At 42.5% G+C, this 25765-nt stretch overlaps 1 protein-coding gene across 1 annotated transcript in view; it reads left to right on the top strand.

Moving 5' to 3' along the window:
• Window positions 1-25765, top strand: part of ap (apterous) — a 659168-nt gene that overhangs the window by 167046 nt on the left and 466357 nt on the right. The window lies entirely within an intron of this gene.

Consider the following 25765-nt stretch of genomic DNA (forward strand, 5'->3'; position numbering starts at 1 on the left):
CTAGGGTACTTGTAACCAGTGCAGAGAAATATTATCCCATACTTGTGAAGGATAAGTTAGAAAGTGAACTAATTCTGCTTTATAGGAATGACACATTTGCGAGTGTAATGAGTGTACTTTCTCTATGGACCCTAATGAAGGAAAACAATCTGGAAACAGCCTAATCAGATGTACACAAACTGGCACAAATAGTACTTACAACCTCAATTTCAATCGCGGAATCAGAACGTAGTTTCAGTATTCTAAAACGAGTTAAAACTGATCTAAGAACTCAATGGGAGAAGAACGTTTAAACGCATTAGCTGTGCTTTTTTGATGGTATTTGTTCGGGGCGTCGACCTATAGAGATCTTTTGCCGCTTTTGCACCATGTGATATGAAACTCCGTGTAATTGGAATGGAGGAAGTGTAAAGTGTTGAATGTGAGGAAAGGAACGTTAAGAACGACACAAACACCCAGTCCCCAAGCCAGGAATATTAATCATTTACAATTAAAAACCCCTGACCCAGCCGGGATTCGAAACCGGGGCCGCCGGATGACAGGCGGACGCGTTGCCGGACTTAGTCGTGCTTAGTATTCATAATGGCGCCATTGCAGAGATTCCGGAATTCAACCGAAATGTTTTGATTTGTTTGCATCGCAGAAGAATCGACGAACACAGTTTCTCTATAAATGACGTAACTTTTAAAGGATTTTGCTACAGTATTATCATGAATTAGTCCGCCTCTGTGGTGTAGTGGTTAGCGTGATTAGCTGCCACCCCCGGAGGCTCGGGTTCGATTCCCGGCTCTGCCACGAAATTTGAAAAGTGGTACGAGGGCTGGAACGGGGTCCACTCAGCCTCGGGAGGTCAACTGAGTAGAGGTGGGTTCGATTCCCACCTCAGCCACTCTGGAAGTGGTTTTCCGTGGTTTCCCACTTCTCCTCCAGGCGAATGCCGGGATGGTACCTAACTTAAGGCCACGGCCGCTTCCTTCCCTCTTCCTTGCCTATCCCTTCAAATCTTCCCATCCCTCCACAAGGTCCCTGTTCAGCATAGCAGGTGAGGCCGCCTGGGCGAGGTACTGGTCATACTCCCCAGTTGTATCCCCCGACCAAGAGTCTGAAGCTCCAGGACACTGCCCTTGAGGCGGTAGAGGTGGGATCCCTCGCTAAGTCCGAGGGAAAAACCGAACCTGGAGGGTAAACAGATGATGATGATGATGATGATTATCATGAATTAGAGTCAAGCATATTCCGGCCGCGCGGTGTAAGGGTAGCGAGCGTGCCTCTTGCCCGGAGGCCTCGAGTTCGACTCCCGACCAGGTCAGCGATTTTTACCTGGACCTGAGGGCTGGTTCGAGGTCCACTCGGTCTACGTGATTAGAATTGAGGAGCTGCCTAACGGTGAGATGGCGGCCCCGGTCGAGAAAGCCAAAAATAACGGCCGAGAGGATTCGCCGTGCTGACGACACGACACCTCGTAATCTGCAGGCCTTCGGGCGGAGCAGCGGTCGCTTGGTAGGCAAAGACCCTTCAGGGCTGTAGTGCCATGGGGTTAGGTTAGAATCAAGCATGCTTATCTGTACTGATGCTGCCAATAAAAAATTAATGACAACGTTTAGTATGCGTGTGTATACCACAGCAGAAGCAATAAAAACTACATAAATAATAATAATAATAATAATAATAATAATAATAATAACATATAACAATGTAATAATAATAACAAGAAGAAAACGTGTAAAAACCTAGTGTCTCGCTTTTGCAGATGATCTTGCAATCCTCGCAACAAACGGACAACAGGCAATCAGCCAAATCGAAACCCTCAACAAATGCTCAGAAAAATTCGGCCTGCAAATCTCCTTCCCAAAAACCAAGGTCATATGCAACCACTGCAGCCTCCAGAATTTGAACACAAAATTTGGCACAATCGAAAAAGTAACTGAGTTCCCATATCTCGGAGAAATTTTAGTACCAACAGGAAAAGGACAGAAGGCCCTCGGGGTCCGCATCCAATAAATGAAGAGAGCCCTCGGCCGAATGCAAAACATTTACAACAAAAAATGCATCTCAATCTTCACCAAAATTCGACATTTCAACACTGTGATCAAACCTGAAATACTATACGCGAGTGAAACACTGGATCTCCACACAAAAACAGTACTTGAAGATATGTTGAAAGAGGAACGTAAAATCATCAGAAAAATTCTCGGCTCAAAACTGACTGACGAAGGATACCGACTGCAATCTCGTGTAAAAACCGAGGAGCTCTCAAACCTTGCGGCAACATCATAAAAAGACGCCTGAAATTTTACGGACACATGAAACGCCTTCCAGAAGACAAACTGACAAAAATATTACTAGAGGCAACAGAAAACATCAAAACAAATAGGTGGACATCGGAAATCCACCAAAACCTGGAAAAATCAGCAATCAAAGTGCCCGACATCGCAGACCGAACCTGCTACAGAACGAAAATCAGCAAGTGGGAAGTAGAGTCAGAGAGAAACCACAAAAAGAAGACAGGAGCCAAGTGAACAGAAGAACGAAGAACCACGATGAGAGAAAAATTCAAGGCTGCCTGGCAAAGAAGGAAATGCACAACTTCTAAGTGAGCTATGCGTGATAAGTTTTCTGGTCTCTTTCGCATCTAATAATAATAATAATAATAATAATAATAATAATAATAATAATAATAATAATACGCACATTAGGCCCAACTGCCATTTAAGCCACGAGCCTGCCTATGGTTACTTTATTTCACGGCCGACCCTACACTGTATGTGATTATGTTGTAGTTTTAAAAATCCGTTACGGTGTGTTTGCTTTGCACAGTAAAAATTAGAAGTACAGGTATACAATATGAAGGTCGGACATCCAGCTAAAGTCTAGGAAGGTGTTACTTAAGCAAATCAGACGTCATATCGTCTCAGCCTTTGCTGTCTTCTGTCCAGGACCACCTGTGGTGAAGGACGCTTATACCTAAATACGCTAAATATGTGAAGTGAAGTTAGAAACCTGTTTTAGATCAAATTATGACGAAGAAAAGGCATTTGTTAGTGCCTATGAATGCATACTTTGATCGTTGTTGCCTATTTTGCGATAAATGCTCATTTAAGTGCCTAAAACTTTAAATGTTATTTTTGCTTCGATATATCTCGCTAGGCTGTTGGGAGTATAGCCCGACGAACGAAGACGTCAGTACATTCTTACGGTTTAAAAATATCCTGACTGAAACGAGGCATAATTTTGTACCAGAAAACCTTGAAAACAGCAGTCAGCTGTGCCGTGGCTGCAGATAAGTTGTTTCAGAAGTTTCAGTAGGCCTAAAGATTCATTCCATCTTCACAGAACTGAGGTCAGTAACAAAATTACGCCTCCGGATAGTCCGGCCCCGCGGTGTAGGGGGCAACGCATCCGCCTGTCACCCGGCGTCCCCAGGTTCGATTTCCGGCCGGGTCAGGGGTTTTTGATTGTAAATGATTAACATCCTTGGCCTGGGTGTTTGTGTCGTCTTTAACGTTCCTTTCCTCACATTCAACACTTTACACTTCCGCCATTTACAAAATACACGCAGGTTCCTCACATAGGGTGCAAGTAGTGGCGAAAGATCTTTCTAGGTCGACGCCCCGAACAAATAGCGTTAAAAAACGCCTCCGGATATACCGGTAGCTATTGCCTGGTCTTTTACCAATTATCTGGCGTCATCACTAATGTAGATTAAGCCCAGTTTTACGGACGGACGCCCTTCCTGACGCCAACATTATATTGTTTTTATTGTGGTTGTTAGTGTGGGGTATGGGTAATTTCATAACTGGAAATTTCGTCACCTTTATTGTTCGTCATCGATTTTTTGTCATTGTTTGATCACCGCATACATTTTGCATTCATTTCTTTTGTCACTAAAGAGATTTTGTCACCGAAGGATATTTCGCCTCCAAAATAACACGTAAATTATTTTTATGTTGTTTTATTATTATGAGCCCAAATCCATCGCTTTATAATTATTTTAACGTTACCGAGCGAGTGGGTGCGAGGTTTGGGTCACGCAGCTGTCAGCTTGCATTCGGAGGATAGTGGGTTCGAACCCCACTATTGGCAGCCCTGAACAACGTTACCTCATTTTCTCGAAAAGAAGCATTTTCTCCGCGAATCCGATTGCGCCATAGTTCTTTACATAACATGGAGAACATCCCTGATTTTTTGTCGATATAATTAAAATAGGCCTATAACCTGTATAGTTTCATCCGGAAACTGACATTCCTTACAGAACAATGTTGATCGCAACTGCAAGCTCATTGCATTAGCTTTGCTGCATCTTGTTTTAGTCTCACTATACAATCATCCTGAGAGAATACAATCCCGAATATTCGAAATGGTCCGCCTCTGTGGTGTAGTGGTTAGCGTGATTAGCTGCCACCCCCGGAGGCCCGGGTTCGATTCCCGGCTCTGCCACGAAATTTGAAAAGTGGTACGAGGGCTGGAACGGGGTCCACTCAGCCTCGGGAGGTCAACTGAGTAGAGGTGGGTTCGATTCCCACCTCAGCCATCCTGGAAGTGGTTTTCCGTGGTTTCCCACTTCTCTTCCAGGCGAATGCCGGGATGGTACCTAACTTAAGGCCACGGCCGCTTCCTTCCCTCTTCCTTCCATATCCCTTCCAATCTTCCCATCCCTCCACAAGGCCCCTGTTCAACATAGCAGGTGAGGCCGCCTGGGCGAGGTACTGGTCATACTCCCCAGTTGTATCCCCCGACCAAGAGTCTGACGCTCCAGGACACTGCCCTTGAGGCGGTAGAGGTGGGATCCCTCGCTAAGTCCGAGGGAAAAACCGAACCTGGAGGGTAAACAGATGATGATGATGATGATGATATTCGAAATGATGCCCCTGTCCAGTTTTGTGTTCCCAAACTGACATCCAGTTCTCTTATATTTCTTCCCTACTGACAGCACTTTAACCTTGGCAATGCTAATCATCATATATACTCATTGCACCTATTTTCAAGTTCCAAGATATTAGATTGCGTGCTTTCAGCACAATCTGCCAAGATCAAGTCGTCGGCGTAGGCTAAAAGCACTTATTATATTTCCACCAAACTGAATCCATCCCTGCCACTTTATACCTTTCAGTAGATGATCCATGTTAACTATTAACAACAAAGGTGAAAGTACCTTGAACCAAGAACTCATTTTACCATCAATTCTCACTGCAGCCCAATTGACAATATAAATGCATTTGATTGCTTTTTCTTTATATAATCTACTCTTAATCTCCAATCCTCCAGGGCGGCTAATATATTTTCTCCCTGTACTCCTTCATATGAGGGGCTGCCTGGCCGAGGCGGTAAAGGCGTGCTCGGTTCGCCCGGAAGGACGTGGGTTCGAATCCCCGTCAGGAGGTCGTAAAATTTAAGAAACTAGATTTCCACTTCCGGAGGTGCACATGGCCCTGAGGTTCACTCAGCCTACACAAAATATGAGTACCAGGTTAATTCTTGGGGGCAAAGGCAGCCGGGCGTAGAGCTAACCACTCTACCCCATCAAGTGCCGAGGTTACCTTCCACCCCTCCAAGCGCGCCTTCATGGCCTGTACGGAGATGACTTTGCTTTGCTTTTACTCCGTCATATGCCTTCTCTAGATCTACGAAACATAATCATAACACTATTCATTTCCTGCTTGCCCTTAGAAATTAACCTGGTACTAATTTTTGGTTATTGGATCCACATTTCCATACTCATATCACGATAATGATCGAATACGCTGCTTCAACGGTGTAATGGAACGCACTGAGTGTACATGAAATTCAATTTTCCAGAAAAAAAGTTTGTATGGATGTTCTTTGTATTTCTTAATAGTTTTCGAGAAAAAAAATTCCTTTGTTTTGGCGCGTGCTTTATCCTTTGTCTCCTTGTCGTGGTTTCTTTCACGTAAACGCTGCTTGACGGATCGTGCTCAAATTTAGCAAACGGTTAGTCATATTAAATAATGAAGTCAGCAAAATTATTTAAAATTATATTTCCTAGAACAATGTATGTAAGTATTTCCTTCGTAATTCTAACAGTATTCAAGAAAAAGGTCCTATTATGTGTTTTACTATCACACTATCTCTTAATCCGGCCATGTAGCGAAAGAAAATGTGAGGGAAGTCAGAAGAAAATGTACGCCTGGGACCCTTAAAAGTGAATAAGCTGTTTGAACGATTAGTACTGTTAAAGAATGAAGCAGAGCAGTTGAACTAAAAATCCTATTTCCCAGAAAAAGTTTTTTTGAATTTTCTTCGTAACTCTAATAATTTCCAAGGAAAGAATCTTTCTGTGTTTTGGCGCATACTTTTAAGGGTTGGAGTGTGATGTCCTTACTTTTAATGAGTAAAATAAAGCACAAGATGGGCGGAAACTGTGCTGTTTAATTCGAGAACTGTTACACAGGTTCGTGCGTGATTCATGGCGACAACTCACCCTCTCACCTTTTCTTTACTTTTCGTAGTAACCAAGTACAAATTATACACAACTGACTCCCCTTCAATTTGAGGACAGTATACTAGCGCCGCGCGCGGCTCTATCTTATTTTCTAGTCTTTGATTGCAAAGGAACATGAATAGAATAGAATAGAATAGAATAGAATAGAATAGAATAGAATAGAATAGATAAATGACGAAACATCACGACATGGAGGTTCATTGCAAGATACTGCACTGATATAACAGCGAACTCTCGCATAGTCACAGTCTTCCTGATTCTTAACATTCTCTAAGTTATTATGACAATTTTTTTTTTTTGCTAGTTGTTTTACGTCGCACCGACACAGATAGGTCTTACGGCGACGATGGGACAGGAAAGGGCTAGGAGTGGGAAGGAAGCGGCAGTGGCCTTAATTAAGGTACAGCCCCAGCATTTGCCTGGTGTGAAAATGGGAAACCACGGAAAACCATTTTCAGGGCTGCCGACAGTGGGGTTCGAACCTACTATCTCCCGAATACTGGATACTGGCCGCACTTAAGCGACTGCAGCTATCGAGCTCCGTAGGACAAATTTTAGCGATAATCTTCGAAACATACTGTTCATTTGGGAACGGCTTTACACGATATCTATGCGCAGGCCAATTGCCCCTTATATGTTCAATAATAAACCATTAATATTAATCATTATCAATTTTTCCTTTGAATTTGTATTTACGCCGGTGCGTATTAAAAAGCTTTTTTTTTTTTTTGCGTTAATAGTTTACGTTAATGTTGCGTCAATGTTGGTTTACTGTCCGTTGGGAGATCCTTTAAGACTTTGGGAAAACTACAGAGACGGTCTTTCTGAGGATATAAAAAGGCAGCTGGAGCGTGATTGTCCGTAATTATAATGAAAACTCCCCAATTTGATTGTAACTGACATTAGGCAAGGGTGCCTGCCATTACCATGAAAATTCCCTTACCCGTTCTTCACATGAGAAACGACGTATGGCGACCTCCCCGACGTGTTCGTGGGGTAACCCTAAGAGCTATGCAATTTAATAAAATCATATCCACAACGTGTATACTACTATACCTAGAATTCTGTATGCAATTTAGAATTCCGTACTGAAGCACGGGTACATCAGCTAAATGGGGCGTACCGGTACAAGCAATGATGAAGAGTCTGTTCTATGTACAACATGTATGAAATATAACACTAAATTTCACTTTACGTATAGCGAGTGGCTGTCTAGCCGATCTGGTAAAGACGTATTTAGTTTATCCGGAAGGAGATGTGTTCGATTCCTTGCCAGGAAGTAGAAACGTGATTTCTACTTCGGGAGGGACACAGCGTACACTAAAAATGCGTGCCAGGTTAATTTCTAGCGCCAATGGTGGACTGGCACAGAGCTAACCAAAATATCTCAGTGCCGAGGTTCCACATAATGGAAGCTTTTACTTTCCACTCCGTGGAGGACTTGCAGGCCTGTATGGAGAGGGCTTTGCATTACTTTGAAAAACAGTATTGAATTAATGGTACAAAGCACAACTGTTTGTTATTAGGTTCGGCTCCTTGAGTAAATGGTCTTCGGCCCAATGGATCCTGGTTTCGATTCCTAACCGCGTCGTGTATTTTGGCCGCGTATGGTTGCTCTGACTCGAGGACTTGATATTTATCTTAATGCACTTCTCTTTATTTATATAACACACCACACGACCAACCGCCACAAAAAACATGAATAAAACTATCCACATAGGGTTGGCGTCAAGAAGGGCCAGTGGCCGTAATACTGAGTCAAAGCACATTACAGTAAGTGTGGACCCTAAGAAATTAAAAAGGAGGCCTGTTTAACAAGAAGATGCAGTTAGATAAATGTTGAATATGCGGTTATTTACTGGGCGAGTTGGCCGTGCGGTTAGAGGCTCGCGGCTGTGAGCTTGCAACCGGGAGATAGTGGGTTCGAATCCCACTGTCAGCAACCCTGAAGATGTTTTTCCGTGGTTTCCCATTTTCATACCAGCCAAATACTGGGGCTGTGCCTTAATTAAGGCCACGGCCGCTTCCTTCCAACTCCTAGGCCTTTCCTGTCCCATCGTCGCCGTAATAGCTATCTGTTAATTCGGTTATGTAAAGTGTTCTAGTTTGGAAATACAAGCAGATCAATGGTTTTTACAGTTCTTTAGATACCTACTGTGAAGTCTACTACGAAGGTTATTAATTGGCGAGCTGAAGTTTTCTTTGTTTCTGTTTTAACGTCGCATTAACTCGTACAGGTTTTAGGTGAAATCTAGGACTAGGAAAGAAGTGTTCATGGCCTTAGTTAATGTTCACTCCCAGCAATCCTGATATGAAAGTGGGGATACTACGAAGAACCATCTTCGGGACTACCGATAATTGGGTTTGAACCCACACCACCCGAATGCAAGGTTACAGCTGCATGGATGGTACCACGCAGACAACTAATGGAGTAATGAGTTACGTTTACAGACTGCACGATTGTAGATAAAGTAGTTTAAATGACATGCTCGACTCATTCTATTTTCAATAATGAGTTTCGTAGGTCCCGGTGACTCCTCTGTAGATTTTTCCCGATACCATGAGTTAGAAAACTTCATCCCTGGGTTCTCTGTCTGTCGACTTGACACCCAGCTCCCGTGCAAGGAGTAAGGAAGAATTATGGGGTGAAGCACATTCTTGGTAAAACATACATGAGGAATGGTAGTAGCTACTGTGAGTTGTATCAGCGGAATGCGAGTGATACCATCTTAGTCATTCGTCGTGGAACATATCGTCATGCAAACGTCTCAGATAACGTCCTCTACATACCATATTAAATTCTTGACAATATTTACGATCGCTTCTGCCTTATAGGACTATTTAAAGAATGTTTTATTCTGTCAAAACGGCTACCTGTCCGTAGTTCATGCTATTTTTACGTTGGACCTCTTACATAACAACATGCAATTCAAAATACGTACTTCGTGGAAAAGGATATGAAGTTCATGTTGCAGTTTTCTGCATGCATGTATGTGTTTGTGTTAAACTTTCTTAAAACCCATAAATAACGACTTGGCTCACTTAACAACCAGAGATGATTCCGCATAAATTGTTAGGTTTAACGTGGAAAAATAATGGCTAGGCTTATTTATTTGGAAGTGTTTTCAGGAAGTAAAAGGCCTGCCCTATTAGTGTTGACTTCAGCACAGTGCTAGTGTACATTTTTTATGAGGAAGTGCAACATTATAACCATCCATCTAATCCAGAAAATGAAGAGGTCAAACTTTCGGAGAATTAAGGCAAGGGCAGAAGAACGAGAAAGGCCATGAGAGGCGTGAAAATGAGAAATTCCCCAGGCACCGAAATACCATCCAGATCGGAAGATTTTCCAGTTACGGTTGGACAGGACTAGGAAGGACCTGGCAATTTATCATAAACCATATATGCATCCCTTAAAAATGCCCAGTAATTCTTATCGAGTGGGCTGGCTATGTGGTACGGACCGCGTAGCTGTGAGCTTGTATTCGGTGGAAGGAACGTTCGAACCCCACCATCAGCAGCCCTGAAAATATTTTTCCGCGGTTACTCAGTCTTACACCAAACAGGTGGGGGTGTAACCTCAATGAAGACCACGGTTGATTCCTTCAATGTTCCATCCTATCTCACCGTCGTCGTAAACCTATGTACCGGGCGAGTTGGCCGTGCGCGTAGAGGCGCGCGGCTGTGAGCTTGCATCCGGGAGATAGTAGGTTCGAATCCCACTATCGGCAGCCCTGAAGATGGTTTTCCGTGGTTTCCCATTTTCACACCAGGCAAATGCTGGGGCTGTACCTTAATTAAGGCCACGGCCGTTTCCTTCCAACTCCTAGGCCTTTCCTATCCCATCGTCGCCATAAGACCTATCTGTGTCGGTGCGACGTAAAGCCCCTAGCAAAAAAAAAATAAACCTATGTAAGCACGACGTTAAACCACACTACTATTTTGATCTGGCAAAAAAGACTGGGTTCGATTCCATTGAAACAAATAAAATATGACACTTACGGGCCCTTGATTAGCCAAGATGACTACTGCTCAGTTGTACCGGAGCGTCGCTTATTAGAGTTTTGACATCATCCTCCGTCGTATTGTTTGGCTTATGTGACGGGCTCCACTGACTCTCATGTAAACACTTCTTGGCTTAGTCTCACGAGGCTAAGTAAACCCTGTTCTAGACCTCATTCGAGGATTTTTAATTATTTTTTTTACAATTTGCTTTACGTCGCACCAACGCAGATAGGTCTTATGGCGACGATGGGATAGGAAAGGCCTACGATTGGGAAGGAAGCGGCCGTGGCCTTAATTATGATACAGCCCCAGCATTTGCCTGGTGTGAAAATGGGAACCACGGAAAACCATCTTCAGGGCTGCCGACAGTGGGGTTCGAACCCACTATCTCCCGGATGCAAGCTCACAGCTGCGCGCTCCTAAGCGCATGGTTAACTCGCCCGGAACATCCGAGGATTAAAGTCCTTAAACTCTTCGGGAATACAACGAACAGTTTCTCGGTAGCCACACTACTCCTAGCTTGATACTGTTCACAGAAAATAATTTATTATCGTTGAAATTACACCCTGTCTTCACCATCGCAGAAAATTGGACTGTGAATATGGCAGACCACCGCAGGGTCGACGACCTGGAACTGTGATGCTATAGACGGCTGTTGCGAATACCGCGTATGGCACAACGCACCAACGAGTCGATCTTGAGACAACTCGGCGTGAAAACGGGATTGTCAACCCTTGTGAGCCCACAGCCTTTTAAATACTTCAGACACATTGCCATGAGACCAGAGGCAACGGAAAAACTGATCATCGAAGATCCAGAGGATGTGTACGATCGTTATATGCAGACCCACTCAAGAGCCTGGCCGGACAGTCTACAAAAGGCGATCCACCACGCTCAGGATAGGGAAGGAGAACTGTTAACGTGAATATATATTTGCGTCATGACCATACCCATGACTAGGGCCCGGATTCATATGCACTAAAAACTCCTAAAATATGCATGCACATATGCACTTAATATGTTGAAAATATGCACTAAAATAAAACATATTACAATTACCAAACAAATTATTTAATTTTAACTCTGTGTTAAGTTGATAAACAAGTTTCATTCCTTACAAAATGATGCGTGGCAGTAGGTTTCAACAATTTTTCAATGTTTTCAGGAGTAAATGACATTGTTGTCGGACAGAAGTAATTTATACGCTGAAAATGACCGTTCTACGTCGACGGACGTAATTGGGCAATACTTGTACACTGGCACTGACTGCTCGGAACATTCTTCTGTCAAAGACTTTAGGCATTTTTGCAGTTTAATCTGGTAAAACACTGCAATAGCAGAAGAGCAAGTTAATAGATGAACGCACTTGTTTAAGCAAACCTTGGGAGGCTATTGTAAGGAGGAGGAAGAATGTCAGAAAAAAGGAAATTCCTGTTGTGAAAAACGTCATTATCCATCTACCTACTTGTATTGCGACACGGAAAGCACTTTCCTTGATCAGGGAAGGTTTCGCATGTTGGGAAGTGATGTGCAATATACAGATTTCATTAAATTTTTCATTTCGTTCAGAAATTTTCGATAATCGACCACACATAAGAGAAAAATATGCCTGTATATGCACTAACGTTCAAAATATGCATTTGCATATGCGCATATGCATTTTTAAAAAGTCCGGGCCCTACCCATGACATAGGAGAAAGATGCCCTGAGCCTTCCTCGCCAGGTGGCTACTGTTCTGTAGAACCGCAGCTATCTATTTGCCACGAATATGAGACTTGCTTCATCGGCTGGAGAAGGAGTCACTCTACATAGAGTGAGAAGTTCCTCAATTGAAATGTAGTGGTTTAGATACTGTTGGCATCTTGAACACATTGATACCTCTTCGTGCCTTCGTAAAGAAAGCGACGGTGAATAGTTCAACAGAGCCAATTTTGAGAAGCTCGGATGCCACATATGCCTGTTATACCCAGGCGTTTAGCACCTATCCCGTGACTAAATATGGTCTACGAGAGCAACAGTTACATGACTGTTTCTGAAATTTAGCCTCAGTCCTAGAACTTTGTAACGCCCTGGAATTCGAAGAATTTACTCTTCGAAATTTAGCAAGGAATTTTCTATTTTTGGAGAGGCTCGCCTTAGCCCATTCTAGAAGTAAGGTTAATTCTTTAGGTCAAAGGTGGCCGGACGCCTTATAGCTAACCACTCTCTCTCTCTTCCTGGCACGGTTAAGGTAGTGAAAGCATTTATTATTCTACTCCTCCAAGGGCCTTTATAGTCTACAACCGAATTGACATTACTTTACCAGGACAATGTCTACCATACAAATCAATCACTTGGGTACTAACTTTAGCCCCTCTTAATTTCAGACAGATTTCAGTGCAGACATGTAGTATACCAAATATCATGCTGCTTTAAGTATATTGAGATAATGATCACGATGTTACCTGCTCTCAACGAAATTAAAATTTGGCAATAAGTTGCCCAGCAGAGTTGCAGTAAAGCGAAACGTGAACATTTGTACAGAGGTTGCCTCCTAAATTAAGTCAAATAATAATGCTTGAACATGGTCACTGAGACCCTATAATAATAATAATAATAATAATAATAATAATAATAATAATAATAATAATAATAATAATAATAATAATAATACATACTGGTGTGGCTTTTACTTCCCACTTACTACTTTTACGGCTTTTGTAAACTCCGATATGTGTAACTTTTGTCCTGCGGGAGTTCTTTCACGTTCCGGTAAATCTACCAACACGAGGTTGTCATACTTGAGCACTTTCAAATACCACCGCTGAGATGGGGTCGATCCCGCTAACTTGGATTCAGACGGCGAGCGCTGTATCCTCTGAGACACTCGGCTGGCTATTATTATTATTATTATTATTATTATTATTATTATTATTATTATTATTATTATTATTATTATTATTATTATTATTCCGAACTTGGCCAACTCTGAACCGCATATAACTTAAAGCTTCTTGGCCTTTCTTCTCTTCTCTTCTCTTCTCTTCTCTTCTCTTCTCTTCTCTTCTCTTCCCAGAACCTCTTCCTTCTTTCGCTTCTCATCCTTCTCTCCTCTTTGGAAATGATACGTTTGGGTCTCCTTTTTATTAGTTTCTCTTTAAATGATTTTAGAATAATAATAATAATAATAATAATAATAATAATAATAATAATAATAATAATAATAATAATAATAATAATAATAATAGGCCTCTCCATCGATCAGACTATTAGGCGTAGGACTTCTATTGCTATATCCTGGATTTAAATCTCGGCGATTATGTGAAATATAATGCATCACAAAGTAGGATAGTATTCCTTCTACTGTCAATTTAATTCCACTAACACTTCCTGAACATTCATTTGACATCATCCTAGAGGTGTGAACCTATAAGGGACCGTGCGTAACAACAAATTTTCGACCGCAGCTCCCCTAGCGGAAGAGACGATTATTCATCGGTAGGAGAAACACCAGAATAACATCAGCTGTCGTTGATTACTTATTGAAATGTGTTGTGAATACGTATGATTTGAATTAATCAGCTATGTCGAATGCTGTTATTCTTGTGGGTTTTCAGAAAATTATGTGGAGTTCTCAGTATTTTAGGAATTCTGCTTTGAGGAAAGTAAGAGAGCTTAATGATAGCCATCACATATATCAAGTGGAAGAAAAACTTTCAAAAGAAGTATCTGGTTTATGTTTGAGAGAGACAAATGTTAGTCGAACCCCATATAATATTAACATCAAGATAAGAATTAAAAAACTCTTAATTTAGATCCTTTGCTTACGTGTACGAATCCGATCCACGAAATTTCACGGTATTATTTGTCCCAAATGGAAGATAATAATTGTTTTTACTCTAATAAAGTGTAAAATCTGCGGTAAATTAAGAAAAAGTACGAAATATTTTACTTGAAGAGAGTAATATGGATACATACTTTACTACCTTACAACAATTTTTTTTTTCTGCTACGTCGCAGCGCTTCCGTACGTGTTTTGTTTGCCTAACACTTTCGTGTGTAAAAACGCCAGAGTTTCTGAATCACATTTTGAATTATCACTGAGCAAATATAAATTACAGAATAGTACATTTACATTTCTCCGGTCATATGAAAATGGTAAGTTATCGGTCTGAATACCTATACTACAAACAGTTAGGGGAGATTGTGATTCAGGAACAGAATTAATGTTTTCTTGCATTTCACTTTGTCTCCCTTTCCTGCTCTTGTACCTGACTGTCAGATTCCTCTGTATTTCGTCCTCATTAGTTCTTCCTGGTAACTTATGCAAAGTAGGTTTATATCCAGGGCTATCAGGGTCTCTGGTAGGTGTTCCATCAGTGAAGTGTCGGATGCAGATTCTGGAATTACTGGCAGGAACCCACAGTTTTCCATCAAGTGTTGAACGTTTTAAATATGGTATCCATGCTTCCCTTCTGATTTTATGGGCAGCTGCAGCTGGAAAAGGAAAAATGTTCGTTCCTGGTGGGCTGTTTTAGTAGGTATAATTACAACCGTACACGGAACAGTTCACGTGACATTTACTGCGTTTACTGGTACGGTACTGTGAGTATCGTTCATGCTTAGAGAATATGCTGAAAGAACCTAATCAAAATGTAGGCTACCTCAGTAAGCAATGTGAACAGTCAAAGACTTATAGCTAGTAAAATAAAAAACACTATTCAATAACTCGATGGTGAAAAATGCTCCTACCGCTCCTACCAGTTACTTCAGATTAAGCCACCAGATGGCAGCACTCGCTATACGCACGGTCCCTGTGTTTTGAGACTAGCATTTGTCTGGAATCAGATTATGCCTGGGTGCACCACTCTCAGTAGACTATTGCTATGTTTAGTAAGGAACTTTTGTGTCAAGCTGTACAATCTACCTGCCCTCGTTTGCCTCACGAGAGGGTTGGGAGAGGATTTGGGAATTCCAAGAAGTGTTTATAAGCAGAAATATTCCTGGAAACAATATATAAAAACCCAGAAAGATTATTCCAAACATTACTTCCAGTATTTAACACAAATACTGAGCCTGAGTACGAGTGTTGATAAGTTAGTCGTACTGTGTTAGGAGCCAGCTAATTACGTGTCCTAAAGAAAGGGGACCCCTTTTTGATAATGGGTAATCTTCTTTTGTATGGTCAGGTATTCTGTGTGCATGAATGTTGATATTAACTACACTTCTATTTTTACCGACATCGTTTCTACATTTTTTGAAATGAAATATCACGTCCTTGTCATTCGGATTCCACATACAACTATCACCTTTTTAAGCTGTATGTATCCAGAGTGAAACGCTGGATAAAGTGTTAAAATTCCAAATTTAAGGATATCTCTTCGGAATTCTTTAGCAGAAAGTCAGATATCCTTGTGGATGAATTGAGCTGTAGTGAATACTCCTCTAGGAAAATGGAGGGGAGTGGAGAGTAAAAAACCGATCCCGTGGTCTGGGGGTAGCAAGCTTGCCTCCCACCTGCTGGCCCAGAGCTCGATTCCCGGCCAGGTCAGAAATTTTTACCTGGATATGAGGGCTGAATTGAGGTCGACTTAGCCTCACCCCGTAATCTGAAGGCTTTTCGGGCTGAGCAGTAGTCATGACCTATCTCGGCTCTTGCATCATGGTTTATTTTTAGTGCGATAATTCTATGTTGTTGGCTTCTCTGACGTTAAAGAACTCCTGTGGAAATTTCCAACACTCTGGCATATCCTAAAATCATAACAATAAAAGGGACGTTAAGCAAATAACATTATTTTACCAAGAGGTGAGATCTTGGTTGTCCAAGATTTTACTTCATCTTGTTCTCCTCAAGGTGTTAAATTGACTAAAGAACGTATATGTGAGCATATCTTCTACATTAGCCTTATATTCCCCACCGATAAATAATTATAATTCAATACCAAGAACGTCGCCTCACTTTACTCAACACTGAGATACGACGTTGAAGAAGCTCTCACTGTCTGATGAACTCCTATTATATTCCTTGCCTGGATTGGAACGTATCGTTGTTCAATGTATTAATCGTTCACGAGCAGCATCTACCGAGGTACGAAGAATGAGTGTCCACTTTTCGTTACACGTTCGTTTAATCATGTAGTTGATACTCAGTTAATCTAAATACACGCAATGGACCAAAAGAAACAGTTGTTGCGAATACCACAATAGGCTCAATGACCCTGAAATATTGCAACGCTCACTCCACGTGGAGTAGAAATGCGAACACCGGTATGCTCCTTCATCACTGCAGTTGGAGAATGAGGCAAATGAACGCAGCTTGATAGTGCATAGAGGAGAAACGGGTTTCGCTTCTTCTCTGACAGTCACTTGATATTATCTAAGGTCTGACGCTAGTTAATGGGAATAGCGGGTCTATAACTCATTATAATATACAGGTAGCCGGCAATTCAAATACGGTAGTCGGTTAATTGTTGTTCTTCTGTTTCCACGGTAATGGGTTCGATACCGGCTGGTATTCGAAGGTATGTATATGCAAAAAACCGATCCCGTGGTCTGGGGGTAGCAAGCTTTTCTCCTACTTGGTGGCCCAGAGCTCGATTCCCGGCCAGGTCAGGAATTTTTACCTGGATATCAGGGCTGGATTGAGGTCGACTTAGCCTCATCCCGTAATCTGAAGGCTTTTCGGGCTGAGCAGTAGTCATGACCTATCTCGGCTCTTGCATCATGGTTTATTTTTAGTGCGATAATTCTATGTTGTTGGCTTCTCGGACGTTAAAGAACTCCTGTGGAAATTTCCAACACTCCGGTATATCCTAAAATCATTGCAAAAAAAGGGACGTTAACCAAGTAACATTGGTAGCAAGAGGTGAGATCTTGGTTGTCCAAGTTTTTAGTTCATCTTGTTCTTCTCAAGGTTTTAATTTGACTTAAAGGTAAGTTTTCATAGAACTGTTCGGATATAACCCGTTTACATTGTGCAATAGTAGAGCACAGAATTTTTATACAAAGCAAATCGATGTCTCTACGGACCATTGAGCCCCAAACAGCCCTTTGTCTGGCCGCCTACCTAATCTCTAGAAATTGATCTGATAATGATTTCTGTTGTGGACTCCGTAAAACCCTAGACCACATGCCTCTGTGAATAAAGTTGTCGTGTTTTTAACTAGGGACAGGTTAACTGCGTCGACAAAGGAATACTCAGTCCACCCGGAAGAAAGAAGGTTCATTTTCCCCTCAAGAAATCGAAAAGAATTAGAAGTGTGCTTTCTACTTTCGAAGGACACATGGACCAAAGATAACTCATTCACTTCAAAAAATGAGTACTAGGTTATTTCCTAGAGGCAAAGGTGACCGTGAATAGAGCTAAACACTGTATCCCACTTGGTCGTGCGGTTAGGCGCGCGCAGCTGTGAGCTTACATTCGTGAGATAGTGGATTCGAACCCCACTATTGGCAGCCCCCCCAAAAAGCAACATACTCTGGGAGGTTGTTCTGCGTCAAAAGTTAACAAACATGTGCCCGAGGATTTGTGCCATTGCTCCTTATTTAACGAGAAAATGACCCTTTAAATTGAATAGCCTGTGTACAGTACCTACCTATCTTATGTTGAAGCCATGAGCACAGAACAAAACATGTGTATTGACACAGTGAAATGTTGTATTAATCCATAGCAAATACATAATGTATAAAGTAAACGTATCTGTCTAAATGCATTTGACCCCTTAATTTGAAGAAACCAAGTAAGTTGGCCATCGGCTTCGAGGTCTGAGGGTAGTATGCCTGCATCTTACCCGAAGGTCTCGGGTTTGATTTCAGGCCAGGTCAAGTATTTTTACCTGGATCTGAGGGCTGGCTCGAAGTCCACTCAGCCTACTTGAAAATAATTGGCGAGCTATCTGACGGAGAAATAGCAGCCCCGGTCCAGAAAGTCAAGAATAACGGCCGAGAGGATTCGTTACGCTGATCACGTGTTACTTGGTAATCTTCAGACGTTCGATTTGAAAGCGGTTCCTTGGTAGACCAAGACTCACCAGGGCTGTGGAATCGTAGTGTAGCGATTTGGTTGCGCAGTTCGGAGCTTGCATTCGGGAGATGGTGGGTTCAAACCGCAGCTACGGCAGCTTGTAAAATGGAATTCCGTGCTTTTCAATTTATACACTAGATAAATGCTCGGGCGTTACCTTAATTAATCTAGTACCTACCTTCTCGTTACCAGCCCTTTCCTGTCCTTGCGTCGCCGAAAACCTTGAATATGCGTGACCGCGTCGTTATGTCGCTAGCAGAATTTACTATCTTCCTGGGTAGATTGTGTTTTTTTTATTTTATTTTTTATTTGCTATTTGCTTTACGTCGCACCGACACAGATAGGTCTTATGGCGACGATGGGACAGGGAAGGGCTAGGAGTGGGAAGGAAGCGGCCGTGGCCTTACTTAAGGTACAGCCCCAGCATTTGCCTGGTGTGAAAATGGGAAACCACGGAAAGCCATCTTCAGGGCTGCCGACAGTGGGGTTCGAACCTACTATTTCCCGAATACTGGATACTGGCCGCACTTAAGCGACTGCAGCTATCGAGCTCAGTGGTAAATTTTTTGTTGTAAAATGTAAACAGTTTCAATTTCTCTCCATCGTTATCATAACTGCAGCAGTGGTTATAAAAAAACACCAGTAAAAGCGTAGATTTGTCAATCCAAGAGTGTCACGATAGTAAAAGAGTTTAGGCCTATGATACAATTCATATGTTATTATTTGCGCAAGGGCAAATACAAAATATATGAATAATGGGACAAGAAAAGAAATAGTAAACATGAGGCGGTGACGAGCTTTGAAGCCTGGACACTGATTTGGAAGTCAGGGACCTCTAGATCAGTGGTGCTACAGACACCATAGAGTACGCAAATTGCCAACAGTTATGCTGGCTGTTAAATTTAATCAGAAATGTTCTCGATAAAGAAGGCACAATAGCACAAGACCTCGGACACGTGTCTGTTTAATTTTCATGTAAATTAAACGAAATCTTTGATCTGTGGCTTTCACTTGTTAGTGCCGAGGTTCGAATACGGGAAGCCCTTACCTCCCATTTTCCAAGGACCTTCATGGCTTGTACTGAGACGACTTAGCTTTGTTTTGCACGTATTTAACTCTCTACGTTTACTAATGGGGAATCGAACCCATGTCCTTTCAGCTGAGCTTAGCACGCCACTAAGCTCCCCGAGCCTCTGATGGAACCCAGAACTGTCGAAATAGATTAAGGATAAGTAATTTTGTTTCGTGGTACCACTGAAGAACTTGAAGTATAACACTACAATGAGCGGGATTAATTGTGTAAGTCTGTTTACAATGCCCGTATTGCGGAAACCCCCTTCTCTCACTAAACATTGCGTTCGTAAAATGTTCTCTTTGATCCCAGAATACAGAGGCAGGAAACCATTTGTGGTCAACGTTGGCTAAAAATCTGAAGCGCTAAAGCAAACGTGCGGTTGTTTGCAGTGCACAGCCGCAAGGGGCCGAAGCGTGTGTACATTCATTTAACATTTAAATACACCGCTCCTTTCTGTCGTGTTTTTCATTTTAAAAAGAACAAAGTGTGCAATGGGCTGATTTCACTTTTGGTTTAGCAGCTAGTTTTTTGTTTATAATTGTATTTTTAGTTTTGTAATAAAAAGTAAAATTGAGAACAAAGAATCGTTGATTTATTTCATTTTATCATCATGTTAATGGACTTCTGTGTTTTACAAATATCGCAAATTAGCCCAAAAGTTTTGTCTGATTTCTTCGTTGATACCTTGTGATAACTGCTCTGTGTTTAAAGCCCTTTTAAAACTAAAATATAGGCTACTACTTGATCTCTCAATAGGAACTTAGGTATCTCCTTTTAGGGCTCCATAGTCTTAGCATCCGTCTTAGCAGTTTTAAGGTGACAGAACACGGAAGAGCGCACAGACGTTACGTTTGGCTGTCAGACGTGTGGTCGCCGCTCAATTTTCCCGAGTCGTGCACGGTGTAACATGTTAGAAAAACTTTTAATTTACACCGCTACAGTGTTAGCATTGAGATAAAATCTAAACAGAAAATGAATAGATCTTAATGGACAGAAGCTTGATTACTTAAACGAGATGAATTGTCGCAGATAAATTTAATGAAAGATTTAACTCTTGAACGAGGTGGCTGGTACAGTTATTTGAGGATGGACACTGAAACGTAGTCTACATATTTACATCTTCTTCACTTGGTAGCGCCTCGTATTGGAAAAGGTGAGAGTGGAGTGAGACAGGCAATAAAACTAAATGAACGGCTCCCCGTCACACTTCGTTTCCTAGCAACCGGAAGAAGTTACGGAGATCTGAAAATGTCCGCTGCAATTTCAATCCAGTCTTAGGGAATAATTATTATTCCTGAGACCTGTGCTGCGATATAGAATTGTATAAGGTGCTCAAGGAAGAGTGTCTCAAAGTGGGTAGAATTTATTTATGTTATTTGTACAGGATTGTGGCGGCTTGCAGACTGGACGCTGAGAGGCATAAGTCTATAATGAAGATGTATGAATTTTTGTACGTTACTTACACAAGCTAAACCTATATTTCCTGCCCCTTTAAAATATAAAACTACAGTGTGTAAGCTTAAAATACAATATAAAAGAATGGATTGTAAATATTTTAACCACTGCTTCTTTTGTAGCTTCGAGATCAATATCGGGCAACTTTATGCGTAGCGTACAGTAACTGTTCATGAGCAACATTATTTTTTTTCCCTGTACTCTTTATTTTTTATTTTCCACAAGCAAGAATTAGAAATTCGATTAATTAGATTAAAACTTGATTCAGACATTATGTCCTTCGAGCGAAGTGTTCATTTAGAGCAATTGGTTGAAACAGACGCTAAGATTGGAGACCCCACACATGCTCCATTTGCTCGCCGAATTATTGTTCACACAGAGATTTACTTCGAGCAAAGGCTAATACGGTACAGGGACGAAAATTCTACCATGAACGGTCCGTCTTACCTGTCATCTTAGAACTGCGCAGACAAGACGGACTCTCAAGACGGACCGGACCGTCTATGGGTCCCTTATCATATCCTTCCCTCTGCCATGATATTTTTCATTTCCTTCTCGTTTTTCGTATGATCTTCCATTCTGTTTCTTCTGTTGCGTGTATGTGAGTATTCTTTTCTTTATGTCATTGACTGTGTAAATATATAAATTATAGGGTTTTAATTACATTAAGCTTTTGCAGTTCATTTTGTTTATGATTGTGTTCTTTGGAAATGGATGTATATTACCCATTTTTAATAATTGTTGTGTATATTGTACATAAGATATGTATTACGGACCTTTAATTCAGCGCTATACTGTTTCTGATTTTCAATAAATAAGTACGTAAATAATTACAAATACGCTAGAAAGAGTAATTATGTCGATGCTAAATTTGCTCCGTTGGAGTGGTAAGTTATAGCGTGAACACCTTTTTCTTTCTTACACCAGAACTAATTGTTAGTTTGTCTACTGCTTTCTTTCTAATAGTTTTTTTTAACAATTTGTTTTATGTCGCACCGACACAGATAGGTCTTATGGTGACGATGGGATAGGAAAGGGCTAGGGGTGGGAAGGAATCGGCCGCAGTCTTAATCAAGGTACAGCCCCAGCATTTTCCTGGTGTGAAAATGGAAAAACTCAGAAAAACATATTCAGGGCTGCCGACAGTGGGGTTCGAATCCACTATCTCCCGGATGCAAGCTCACAGCTGCGCACCCCTAACCGCATGGCCAACTCGGCCGGTTTCTAACAGTTTAACGTCACACTAACACAGATAGGTTTACGATGATTATGGGATGGGAAGGGCTAAGACTAAGACTGGGAAGAACTACCATGGCCTTAATCAAGGTACAGCCCCAGCATGTGCCTGGCGTGAAATTGGAAAACCATGGAAAACCATCTTCAGGGCTTGTAATTCATCATATCTCAAATACAAGCCGGCCCGCACCGCGCAGCTAGCTCACTTGGTAGTGTATTGCAGAGGAGCAACACTCGAAAATACATAGCCTAAATTTCTTTGCTGAATTTTTAGATTTCGAAGTCGTTAAACCTTTTGGCAGTTTGGGGTAGAATGTGATCATTCAAAGAGGGAAAGAATATTAAATGTAAAAATAGAGACAGATAGAGAAAAGCTGTCGAAGTGAATATAGTTTAAAACAGTATGTTATTAATGTATTGGCGTATCTCCTTAAAAAGATTTAAAAATTTTAAATTGATACTTCTTGGAGCAGTTCATTTCGTTTTTCTCTAGAGATGTACTGAGCACAGGAAGACATCGAAAAACTTTGTAAATCTATTTAATAATAATAATAATAATAATAATAATAATAATAATAATAATAATAATCCGATAATTCATAAATACATGAACTGGTAGAGGTTTTCATATACACTGACTGACAGTGACAATGCAACACCAAGGAGGAGTGGTTCGAAAGGGATGAAAGTTGGGGAAAAAACAGAGACGGCACGGATGAATAATTGATGTTTATTTCAAACCGATATGCAGGTTACACAATGCGCACGGCATCGACTCAGTAGGATGTAGGACCACCGCGAGCGGCGATGCACGCAGAAACACGTCGAGGTACAGAGTCAATAAGAGTGCGGATGGTGTCCTGAGGGATGGTTCTCCATTCTCTGTCAACCATTTGCCACAGTTGGTCGTCTGTACGAGGCTGGGGCAGAGTTTGCAAACGGCGTCCAATGAGATCCCACACGTGTTCGATTGGTGAGAGATCCGGAGAGTACGCTGGCCACGGAAGCATCTGTACACCTCGTAGAGCCTGTTGGGAGATGCGAGCAGTGTGTGGGCGGGCATTATCCTGCCGAAACAGAGCATTGGGCAGCCCCTGAAGGTACGGGAGTGCCACCGGCCGCAGCACATGCTGCACGTAGCGGTGGGCATTTAACGTGCCTTGAATACGCACTAGAGGTGACGTGGAATCATACGCAATCGCGCCCCAAACCATGATGCCGCGTTGTCTAGCGGTAGGGCGCTCCACAGTTACTGCCGGATTTGACCTTTCTCCACGCCGACGCCACACTCGTCTGCGGTGACTATCACTGACAGAACAGAAGCGTGACTCATCGGAGAACACGACGTTCCGCCATTCCCTCATCCAAGTCGCTCTAGCCCGGCACCATGCCAGGCGTGCACGTCTGTGCTGTGGAGTCAATGGTAGTCTTCTGAGCGGGCGCCGGGAGTGCAGGCCTCCTTCAACCAATCGACGGGAAATTGTTCTGGTCGATATTGGAACAGCCAGGGTGTCTTGCACATGCTGAAGAATGGCGGTTGACGTGGCGTGCGGGGCTGCCACCGCTTGGCGGCGGATGCGCCGATCCTCGCGTGCTGACGTCACTCGGGCTGCGCCTGGACCCCTCGCACGTGCCACATGTCCCTGCGCCAACCATCTTCGCCACAAGCGCTGCACCGTGGACACATCCCTATGGGTATCGGCTGCGATTTGACGAAGCGACCAACCTGCCCTTCTCAGCCCGATCACCATACCCCTCGTAAAGTCGTCTGTCTGCTGGAAATGCCTCCGTTGACGGCGGCCTGGCATTCTTAGCTATACACGTGTCCTGTGGCACACGACAACACGTTCTACAATGACTGTCGGCTGAGAAATCACGGTACGAAGTGGGCCATTCGCCAACGCCGTGTCCCATTTATCGTTCGCTACGTGCGCAGCGCAGCGGCGCATTTCACATCATGAGCATAACTCAGTGACGTCAGTCTACCCTGCAATTGGCATAAAGTTCTGACCACTCCTTCTTGGTGTTGCATTTGCTCTGTCAGTCAGTGGAATAACTCGAGTGAATTTTCAAATTGTTAGACCATGTGACCTACTTACAGTGTCTTAGGAAACCTGGTGTTATAGTGGAAACACGTTATTTTTAACGTTACCATGGCTCTTGAAATGAAGATTAGAGTTTCTTTAGCCGTAAGCCGTACGTATCCCTCTTTCATTTGTATGATAATGCATCGTATGAAACAATATCAGCGATTATGTTAACTGTGACTTGCGAGGTAAGAAATACAGTTGCGAACCTAGCAGAACGTGTGAGTTAGCAACCACGGGGCCGCTAGCTGAGTCTGGCATTTCATCCTTGTAATTATATCACTTTTCTCGCCTTAATCTTTCCCGTGCGACCTTTGGCAAAATCTTGTTTTCTTCCGACCCCAACGATATTAGGTTTGCAAGGCCTAGTGAGCCTTTCACTTTCACGCCATTCGTCACCGCTCCCTTTCTTTGGTCAGTGCCTTCATTTGAAGGGTCTCTAATTAGTGTTAAGAGAGGTTGGTTGCCCATTTTCACTTTTTTTTGTTCAAAAAAGCCTTTTGTTCGGGACGTCGACCTATAAAGATCTTTTCCCCGTACTTGCACCATACATGAGGAACCTGGGTGTATTATGTAAATGGCGCAAGTGTAAAGCGTTCAATGTGAGAAAAGGAACTTTGAGGACGACACAAGCACCCAGTCCTCAGGCCAGGGATATTAACCATTTACAATTAAAAACCCCTGACCAGGCCGGGAATCGTACCCGGGGCCGCCGGCTGACAGGCGGACACGTTGCCCCCTACACCGCGGAGCCGGGCCCCAATTTCACTTACTCTAAAAGCTACAGTCACTACCGTAGCGTAACGGTTAGCATTATTAGCTGCCGTTCTCGGTCGCTCGGGTTCGATTCACGGTAATGCCATAAATTTAAAAATGGTAGGAGGGATGGTATGTGATGAAAATGGTACATGCAGCTCACCTCCATTGAGGGTGCGCCTGAAAAGAGCTGCGCCCCCGCAGGATGAGGAGAAGAGTTTACTTTTACCACCACTGACCATTCTTCCCACTCTTGCGTCTTAGAATTAAAATTTCTGAAGACAGAAGACATATTCGATATAAAACAGAAACATGAGAAATAAAGGGAATAATGGTTTCAGTAGTGAAGGCACACTCAGAAGTAGATGTTAGCTCACGTTATTTGTGGATCGACAGTTTTTGTACTCATCAGATCTTAGCTAGGTACTTATATTTTCCAGGATACTATTTCATAGATCGTAATGCTTTTTCTTTACAAGCTGCAGTAGGCTACACGTTGGATTCATTGAATGACAAATTAGAATCTATAATAATAACGCATGCAGGGAGGATTCACCAAAGTCCAGGGCCTCTCAAACGCCCAAAATCTCACGCATGCAAATCGAGGCGCAAGAGCTCCGTGCACTGTGCATCGGTTCCACTCGGCTCGGCTCGGACCAACGCTTCGTCTCTGGGCTATTCGGCTAAGC

This window comes from Anabrus simplex, chromosome 1, assembly GCF_040414725.1.
Source record: "Anabrus simplex isolate iqAnaSimp1 chromosome 1, ASM4041472v1, whole genome shotgun sequence".
NCBI lineage: Eukaryota > Metazoa > Arthropoda > Insecta > Orthoptera > Tettigoniidae > Anabrus > Anabrus simplex.